The sequence below is a fragment of the Rattus norvegicus genome, chromosome X, assembly GCF_036323735.1.
Source record: "Rattus norvegicus strain BN/NHsdMcwi chromosome X, GRCr8, whole genome shotgun sequence".
NCBI lineage: Eukaryota > Metazoa > Chordata > Mammalia > Rodentia > Muridae > Rattus > Rattus norvegicus.
In genome coordinates, this window is record NC_086039.1 from 139739755 (window position 1) to 139750163 (window position 10409).

A 10409-nucleotide genomic window follows, 5' to 3' on the forward strand; every position below is an offset into this window, starting at 1 on the left:
TCATTCTCCCAAATGCTTTGATAGAATGCTTCCACCTAGGAAGGGAGGATGATGACAGCTTAGATAGCCACAAAGTAAAAGCATTTTCTAGTGTTAGAAATGGAGACAGACTCTCAAGTCACTCGAGTCAGCCTTGCCTGTGAGAAGGCAAACAAGAGCCATATGGCTCGCTAGACCTTTGAGTTTCCATGGATGGGGAGTGCATAACATCCTGTGATAGCCTTTTCGGGTATTTATCAACCCCTGTCGTCAATAATGACTTATTTATGTCTAACCTCATCTCCCACTGCAATTTCAGCCCATTTCCTATTACTCTGTAGATATGGAGAACAGATGGTCAACCTTCTCCTTCTAACCTCCCACTGAATGGAGGAGACCCACTGAAGCCATCCCAGGTCAACCTTCTCCTTCCAACCTCCCACTAAATGGAGGAGACCCACTGAAGCCATCCCAGGTCAATCTTCTCTTTCTAACCTCCCACTGAATGGAGGAGACCCACTGAAGCCATCCCTGGTCAATCTTCTCTTTCTAACCTCCCACTGAATGGAGGAGACCCACTGAAGCCATCCCAGGTCAACCTTCTCTTTCTAACCTCCCACTGAATGGAGGAGACCCACTGAAGTCATCCCAGGTGGCACTTCTTTTCTGGCAAAAGAGTTCTAGCTTGAATTTTTTGCAAAGTTTCACTCTCTAGTTAGTTATTTCATTGAACTATGTTGGATTTTCTTTGAAAAAAATGCAGTGTTTTTCTTTGAAAATCACACAAGCCAATGATTAAAATTCAAACATTCTAAAAATTGTGAGCAGAGAAAATTGAGCTTCCTTTTCACCTAAGATCTCCCAGTATTTCTCTCCAGCAGCAGCTATTCTCACCAGTATTTTCTTCCAGACAATTTTGACTGATATATGTTTGAATACATTCTCCCTAAATTATTTTCATCTTTCTATTAGTAAGCTTTCTATTACTATAATAAATTGTCTTACTTATGAAGTAATAACGTTTATTTTAGCTTACAGTTTTGGAGATTTAAGCCCAAGATTATTTCTTTGAGGCTCTGATAGGACAATGCTTCAAGGTAGAAACTTATATCAGAGCAAGTACTTATATTTTATGGAAGGTAAAAGTGAAAGAATGAGAAACCGAGGTTCCACAGTCTCCTTCAAGGGTTTACTCCCAGTAACCTACAGATCGCATGCTAGGCTCTATCTCTTAAAGCTCCACAGAGCTAATAGTACCAGTCTGAGGCCCACGCCTTTATATATGGACTTTGGAAATATTATTCATACTCAAACCATGGTAACCTTCAGTTCCGAAAATATTCATTAAGCAGTTTTGATCTCAGGCACTATGTTAGCTCCTGTGTCAGGATACAAAGAGAATAGAGACATGTGTCTCCATTTCTAAGATATTTACACTATAGTAAAGGAGAAAGATATTGTCATTCACATATAAAATATTGATTGTGGACCCTCTGTCAGTTTTATGTGTTATATATGTTAGTTATATGTGAACCTGTGAATAACATAAAATTCATGCCCTTCCACAGCTCAGTATGTAGAGGGGTCAATGAGCAACCATGATGGGAAGCAGCAAACATCAGAGAAGTACCATGATGTTCTTTGACAAATTTACCAAATACCTAGTGTAAGGAAGATGCCTTGAAGTCCAAGGCAGGGTCTGTGGCACTGGAGGTATGATTTAAGCCCCTTTATACATTGTAGCTCAGGAAACGTTTATAATACATGAAGTCCACTATTTGTGTTGGGGCTTCCTAGATGTCAAGAAGCTAGCCTTAAGTCACATAGATGAGTCCTAATCACAACTGTCTTTCTACTGAGCCTTGGCTCTTCTCTGTTATATTAGTCACAACTTCTGTGCTCAGGAGTTAGTGACAGATAATCCTTATACATTGTTTCTTTTTCCTCATGGAGATGTCTGGCCTTCAGATCAGTTAGACTGATCCTATTAGACTGAAAATTTCCACTTAAAGAATGACATGGAGGGGCTGGAAAGATGGCTCAGCAGTTAAGAGCACTGGCTGTTCTTCCAAAGGTCCTGAGTTCAATTTGCAGCAACCACATGGTGGCTCACAACCATGTGTAATGGGATCTGATGCCCTCTTCTGGTGAGTCTGAAGACAGCTACAGTACTCACATACAATAAATAGATAGATAGATAGATAGATAGATAGATAGATAGATAGATAGATAGATAGATAGTTAAAAAATGAGATGGAGACAAAAATGCCAGGTTCTGGAGAGTCTGATCTTAGCACTAATTCCTGCTCTGCTCTCACAAACTCTGACTCTGGGCAGGTCAATCTACTCTTGAGAACCTTAGAGTTCTCATCTGTGAAGTACAGATCATTTCTGAATCTCTGATGGGATTTGGCGATATGTTCATGGCCAATGATATTCATTATAGCCCCCAAACTGTCTTGCTGCCTTTTGAAACAAAAACTGGACCCCTGGCACCCAAAAAATGTCTCAAGAATTGGTTCAGTAAAACCTATTCACCGCCAAGGAAGATGTGAATGTGTTAATGTCTTCTTGGCCTCTGCTTTTCACTCAGTTCTGACTACCCTTCAGGGTCTATTTTCTCAATAAAGTGAAATGAGCCTTAAGTAAGTGAGCAAGCACCCGTTTAATATATCCAACTTAATTGAAGCAATAATTAACCAGGGACAGATGATAATCCTTAATGAAAATTGGGAAAGAGCCCTGAAATTAATGGGTTATTGCAGGTGTGTAATAACCTGAGGACTTTGCTCAGGCTGATTTTATGCATGGGAGAGAAGCTGCATGACGTGCTACAGGCCACAAAAGAGGATCTGCCCTGGCCAATATGCCTCATAAAGCTAGGAGCAGAAAGGCTGTTTTCATCCAGAATAAAAGGGGCCCAAGGCCTGGCAAGCAGACAACAAATCTCTCATTTCTGCTCATTGCACTTCATGCCTAAAGTAGAAATTTGGAGTCCAGATCTCACCATTTGTGAGGCAAACTCTTCCTTTGGAAACTCCAGGGCCACCAGGGTGGGAAGTTAAACAGATCCTCTTCCCAGGTAAGTGATTTTCTCCCTCCCTTCTCTCGTTCTTTTCTTCTTCCTTTCCTCAGGTTCTCTTTCTTTTTCATTTTTCTCTCTTCTTTCATAGTAATTATTACTCATAAAGAATAAATCCTCAATCTCCACCATTTTGTTCTCTTCTCTTCCATTTTTTAATCTTTTCTTTCTTCCTGTTAGTTCTAAAAATTGTAAAGATGCTGCAGGTACGTTGCCAAAAAAAAAAAAAAAAAGAAAGAAAGAAAGAAAAAAGCAAATAAACCAACAAACCAACAAGAAAAAAAAAACCCAAACAGCACAGAATCACAAATAGTATAAAAATACATTTATTTTTTCATTCTTCCAACATTAATCCTTTTGTTTTCCTTCCCCTCTCTCTCTTTCTTTTTTCTTTCATCTTTACCTTCATTTAAAAATCATATATTCACTTTATGGTCAATATGAAAGAAGCAAGTAATATAGAATTTTATTGGATATATGGGGAATCTTCTAGAGCACCCTCCCTTCCTCAGCAGACATGTAGACTTTTCTATTCCTTTTAGCAGCTGCATAGTATTCTGTAATGGATGGCCACTGATTTATTTATTCAATATAATTTTATAAAAGTTTAAAGGAAATGGAAAATAGATATAAATTGGCTGGTTTGCTGTCCAAAATTCCATTTTGTAGATAGCAATCCATCATACACATTTTTATAACACTTTATATTTTGAAAATTACCTTTGAAATACCATCTTAATTGATTCTTTCTCATAGCAGCTCTGAGAAATAGGCAGATTATTATCAACATTTTTACAGATAAGGAAACTGAGGCTCAGGAAAATTAAGGAATGGAAATAAGTATGGTCCCACTGATAGTTTCTAGATTCTCAGGAGAGTCATCATATAACACCATAAACTTAAGCTGCATTTTATCGCAGGATTCACAAAAGATTTAGATACCTTCTCACTTCTAAGCGTGTATGTGAGAAAACCCACCCAAGTCATACAAATCTCTCATTATTCTAATGAGAATGGCAGTACAATGCAGTAAATATGAAAAGCCTGATTAATGGCTGGTGCTCATAGCAAGCTCAAGATTCATCTGATTTCCTAATTGGCTTTTATACTGATATTAAATGTAAAAGTGAATCTATTAACTCCGAGCCCTACATAGAAGTGTGAAGAAATACAATATATTACATTACCCTATAGGAGGAAAAAAATGCCTAAATCAGTAGCAAATCATTCAGGAGTGCATTTCACTCAGAATCAGAAAATGCCTGTTAGCAGCCTTCTTCCAGCTTTCTGTAATAAATTCCCGTAAGAATTTGTGGTCTTAAGCACAGTTTATATTTAAGCCGCAATTGTGCTTAGGGAAAAGGGATGAGGACGTTCAATACATTTCCCAAATAAGAAACTTCGCTTGCAATTAATTAGAGAAGCTGAGTGAAAATAATGAGATGGAGGCCAGATTTCTAGATGCAGATCTGCTTCAAGGATAAGGCTTGGTTGATGAGTTACTTTTGTCAATAGGCCATCTTGCATGGTGTTCCTTCAACCCTGCCATGATTATTACACAAAGTATGCATGCGCCACAGCAACACAGTGTAGTCCACAAAAATATGTAAGTTGTGCCTTAACTGAAAAGCACACACACACACACACACACACACACACACACACACACACACCTGAAAACACAACCCACTTAAAATCTAATGACCATTAAAACAGCAAGTAGTTTCACACTGATTATGGTCTATTACTATTACTACTACTACTACTACTACTACTACTACTACTACTACTACTACTACTACTACTATTATATAGACCTTTCCACAGAGCTAATTGCCTTCTGGGAATGTATTTCTTCTTTTTTTTTATCATTATATTCCCAGTGAGTAACAAAGTGACACACAGTAGGGGTATAATAAAATCAGTTAGTATGGTTCTAGCCACTGAGAATGGCTAATAGAGGGGAATCCCTTCGGCAGAATGTGAGGTCAAAGTGTGATCATACGTACTTAGAAATTGTTGCTTTTGAATCTGACCTAGGCATATTTTGACTCTTCGAACACAGGGTAGACAATGGGAAAACACATGCCATATCAGAGGCTTTATGGATTGATTCTTCTTTCAAGTTTTATCTTTCTCTCAGGTAAGACAATAAATATATTTTTATTCTTTCTTTGAACATAGAAGGTCCTAGAAATAAACTATTTGGAAAATAGTACTGCTAAAGATTTTCTGGCTGCTCCTAGTTGGTCAATCTGGCTGTAGGACATGCTATAATGTCAGTGTACAAATGCACTTATTCAGCATTTTATGGGAATGAAGGTAAACTGGTCTTATACAAAAAGATATCATTTGATAGCCATCTTATTCCTAATAAAACATTTGGGTTTTCTTTTGGACTATTTCCTCCCATGCATAATGCTTTATTTAAACTTCCTGGAGGATTCTGATACTATTTTTGTCTGTTATATATGCTAATGGAGATAATTAGTAGCATATAGATGTGGAAACTGAGGTATGCTCAGGAATCTATTAAATGACAGTGACACACAGGTGTATGTCTAGAAGGGTTTGAGCTTACATTCTCTGACAGGAGCAGTGGAGATAGAAGCTTTCTTTCTATGTTGGCGTTAAATAGGTGACAGGCAGTTAGTTGACCGAAGTAGCCGGTAATTTTAAGAATCAAGGAGAAGATTGTCTTTAAATATAACAATCTCATCTGTACAGAGTGAACTCAGTAGATAACATTGCTCATTTAGCCAATCAACCCTTAGCTGAAAGGTCATATGTACCAGTGAGTGACAATTTCTCATGACACTAACTTGGGGTTTTATCTGAACAATGCCCAGAGTTCAGAGCTAATTTCTGGAAAAATACATCATCATCACCATCAATAGCACACACCAACTAGCTCCTTGCTGCATGCAGGGCCTGATGGGAAACTGCATTTCTTATAATAAAGCTTGAAATGGGACCTGCAGGGCACAGTGGCAACTTTGTCACTTGGCATTACCTACCTGCTAAGATGTTGATTTATCTTTCCCTGGTCTGCTTCCTCAAGGCAAAAAACTTTTTTCTTTTATTTTCTTATCCAAAATCTATACCACAGGTCTCATTAGGCACTTGGTATACAGTACACATGTACTTATTTTTATAAATCAACTCAGTTTAATGTTAAAAACTTTAGACCTCTGTTTGGTGGCAATGCTACACAAACCTTACTGAGTTGTGGGTAATGGAACACAGGACTCAGAATGGCATGAACAGTGGTATATGAGTTCAATGTTGTCATGAAAAACAGAAGAGACGTGGTACGGAAAGGCCTGCATCATGTTTTTGAGCAATGTCCTTAGTCAAAATTATGAGATATGTACAAGGTTTTAAATGGATGGATCTCACTTTTAAGCATTATAAGTTTCTTCAAAATGTTTACATCTTGAGTTTATGACTCCAAGTGGTAATTCTTTGTGGTTATCAAATCATTAGGTAAAATTGTTCTTCCATTGGTGAGCAATGCATTACTTTCTTCCTGGAAAAAAATCTCTTGTCCTTGAAATTATAATATAACTAAGATTCAGTTCCCTTCAGGTTCTTGACGAGTCACCAGCCTCCTAACTGTGAGGATAGTTGTTGGGGAGAGATTAAGGGCAGATCAAGCAGAGAGTGATTCAGAGACGCTTTAACTGGACAGGTTGACAGTACAGCAAACTACACATATAGAAGAATCCCAAGGGTCAGCAAGAAGAAAACATCTGTTCTAAAGTCCAGCGGGGAAGAGCAGGGGTGACAGGAAGGGCCCAACAGTAGACTTGGGGGTCAAGTACTTGCAAGATGTAGCAAGAGGTAAAGGGTCACACAAGAACAGGTAGAAAAGACCCCAAATATAAGTTTGCCCTGATGAGATGTTTTAAGCCTTTGTTTATCACTGTTGCAGAGAATGGGGGATTCAAGGTCAAATGTCAGCCAATTTCATGACTGGTGAAGGCTCTCCTGGTTTTCAGATGAACCTTTCCCCAAAGTTCTCACAAAATTGAGGGAAAGAGGAAGAGAGAGAGAGAGAGAGAGAGAGAGAGAGAGAGAGAGAGAGAGAGAGAGAGAGAGAGAGAACAGGTCAACTGCAACAGGGCAGGTTTTGCTGTGGAGAATGTGTTATAGGAGGCTAGGTGCTGTGTGGCAGTGCACACCTTTAATCCCAGCACTCTGGAGGCAAGAGCATCTCTGTGAGTTTAAGGCCAGCCTGGTCCAGTGAGTTTCAGTACTACATAGAGAGATCCTGTCTCAAGAACAAACAAACAAACAAACAAACAAACCAACCACAAAACAACAGCAATGACAATAAAACACCTAAAATGCCAAAACAAACAAACAAACAAGAATAAATTAAGATTTATTTGTAGACAGGGTCTTGTTATTGTAGTCCACACTGGCCTAAAACTCATATTCTTCCTGCCTCGGCTTTTCAAGTGCTAAGATTATAGGGATGTACCACTGTGCCTTCCTTATAATGTGTTTCAGAACAGTCTTCATGAGTGGAAGGATAGCTGGGGTGTTTGCTGGTTTTTTTTACATAATCATAGGGCATTGAAAACAAGCTCAACATTTGATACCTTTGAATCTTTTACTCTGATCCTGAATAGTTCATTTGGTCTGGAATTAAATTTCTTAATAAGTTCTCACATATTGAGAGACAACTTGATCAGGGCTCATTTGGCGTAGGAAGGCCCGAGAACCATGTCAAAAAAATTGGCCAAGATCTACTTGGTCAGAGAATATTAGGATGTAGTTAAGAGTTAGGTAAGGAAACCTTATCTGAAAGATATTTGTGTAGTCATGGAAAGGTTACCCCTCCATTTTGTTTTGTTTGTTTTGAGTCATGCTTATTTTCTGAGAAAGGCGAAAAGGATGAAGTTTGAGTAGCTATTGGAAATTCCTCTGTAAACTCCAGAGCTGAACTGTACAATGTGGTGAATACTTACACTACAGAGCTCTTAAACTCAGTCAATTTAAATAAAAGTAACACAAACTACATGTTAAGCACTGAGCTCCTACAAGTGATTAGTTACTACTATATAGACAGTGATGATAAAGAACACTTCTGACATCACAAAAAAGAACTCCGCTGTTCTGGGAGGTTGTGAGAATTGGCCATTTGACAGATGGCAAAAAAACACAAGCTTATGGGGGCTGAAGAGATGGTTCAGTGATTAAGTGGAACTGCTGCTGTTCCAGAGGACCTGGGTTCAATTCCCAGCACCCACGTGGCAGCTCACAACTGTCTGCAACTCCTGTTCAAGGGGATCTGACACCCTCACACAGATATATATGCAGTCAAAACACCAATGTTCATAAAATAAATAGGTTATTAAAATATAATTCAATGATTTTTGATGTATTTAGAAAGTTGTGTACCTGTCACTATTATCTAATTTCAGAGAGTTTTCATCACCCTTAAAAGAAAGCTCATCCTTTTCCCCCAAGTTAGACCTTAGCAAGCATTGGTCTGCCTTCTATTCCTATGAGTTTGTCTCTTAAGAGAATTCCATTTAAGAGTCACAGAGTATTTGACCTATTGTGTTTGGCTTCCATCGTTTAACTTATTTCCCCCAGGGTTCACCCATGTGCCATGACTTTACTTTTATGGATATCCATTGAAGTTTCCCGTTCATCAGCTGATACATATTTAAGTTTGTTTTCACTTTTTGGCTAGTGCGAATGATACTGCTGAGAGCATTTGTACACAAGCATTTTTTTTTCTTAAATGAACATATGCTTTCATTCCTTTTGGAAGTGTGTCCAGGAGTGGAATTGCTGATTCATATGGTAACTTTATGAGCAACATTTTAAGAAGCTTTCAGGTTATTTTTCAAAGGAGCTGCTTCATTTTTACATCGCTGCTAGCAGTACGGGTAGAATCAGATTTCTCTCCACGCTTTCCAATACTCGTTTCTGTCTGTCTTTTGATTATAGCCATCTTAGTGGTACGAACTGATATATTACTGTGGTTTTGTGTTTTCCTATAATGTAGAACATCTTTCATGTGTTATAATAAATGATTTTGATTTATTTATTTGGAAATGGTCTCGCTTTATACTACAGGCTGGCCTACAAATCACTGTGCAGCCCAGGCTGATGTAGGAATCGTGATCTTCCTGCTCCAGCCCCCAGAGTGCTGAGCCTATCACATACTACTATACTAACCAGACATTTTTGCTGCCTTGCTTATTTGTTTTATGATTCTGGATATTGAACCCAGGGCCTTGTGCATACCCAGTAAGAGCTTTATCATTGAGCTTTTTGCCTGCCCCAGACATTTCATCTGACAATAGTCAGAGCTCCCAGACTGCAAAATTAGACCTTTCAGACTTTGCTGTGTATAATTTTTATTTTGAAAATTTTCAAATAATATGTTTTCTTGAGTTGGCATAGTCATAGAGCTTTCGGAGCTAGCATATTACACACAGGAAAGGCCAACATAGGCCAATTTTTTGAGGGACTGAGCATTACATTGAAGGTGGTTTAAAAACCTTGTATTGCCTCAGGCAAATAGATAATAGAATTTTTATTTACCAGCAGTAAAAATATTAACGGGGAAAACGCATAGCTTGAAGAGTAGATCTCAAATGCTGGCTTTCCCCTTGTTTGCCTTGTATATAGAGAAAGATATCCAGCCTAGAATTTTATTATATATGTTCTTCTTACGACATAGAAACCTTGATGAGGTTCTAGTAATTTTACTGTTAGCTAACTTTATGATTTTCCTTTAGTTCTATGTATACTATTTGCCCATGCTGAATTCTTTCCTTTTCTTTCTCCATCCACATCTAATTCATTGACTATAGTTTATGCACTTCTATATGCCAAATCTCTCTCTCTCTCTCTCTCTCTCTCTCTCTCTCTCTCTCTCTCTCTCTGTGTGTGTGTGTGTGTGTGTGTGTGTGTGTGTATTCCATCCGTGCTAGCATGGTCTGGCTACTACTATATCTCCTTTCAATTCACTTCAGTAGCCTCCCAAGTGGAATCCCTATTCCTATTGCAATCACTTCTCGTTGTAGCAGCCAGAAGAACCTTTCAGAATATCAGTAAAAACCATGCAATTCTTTTACTCAAAACTGTCCATGAAGCTCCTACCACAGACTACAATTCAAACTCTAAGAGACATGGCATGATCTGGTGCCCAGCTGCCTCTTGGGTCCCATTTTCCACGATGCTTCTCCATTGTCTTACTCTGATATGGTGGCTTCCTGGAGTTCCTTGAAAATGAGAACTACAACAGATTGGGAAAAGATCTTTACCAATCCCACAACAGATAGAGGCCTTATATCCAAAATATACAAAGAACTCAAGAAGT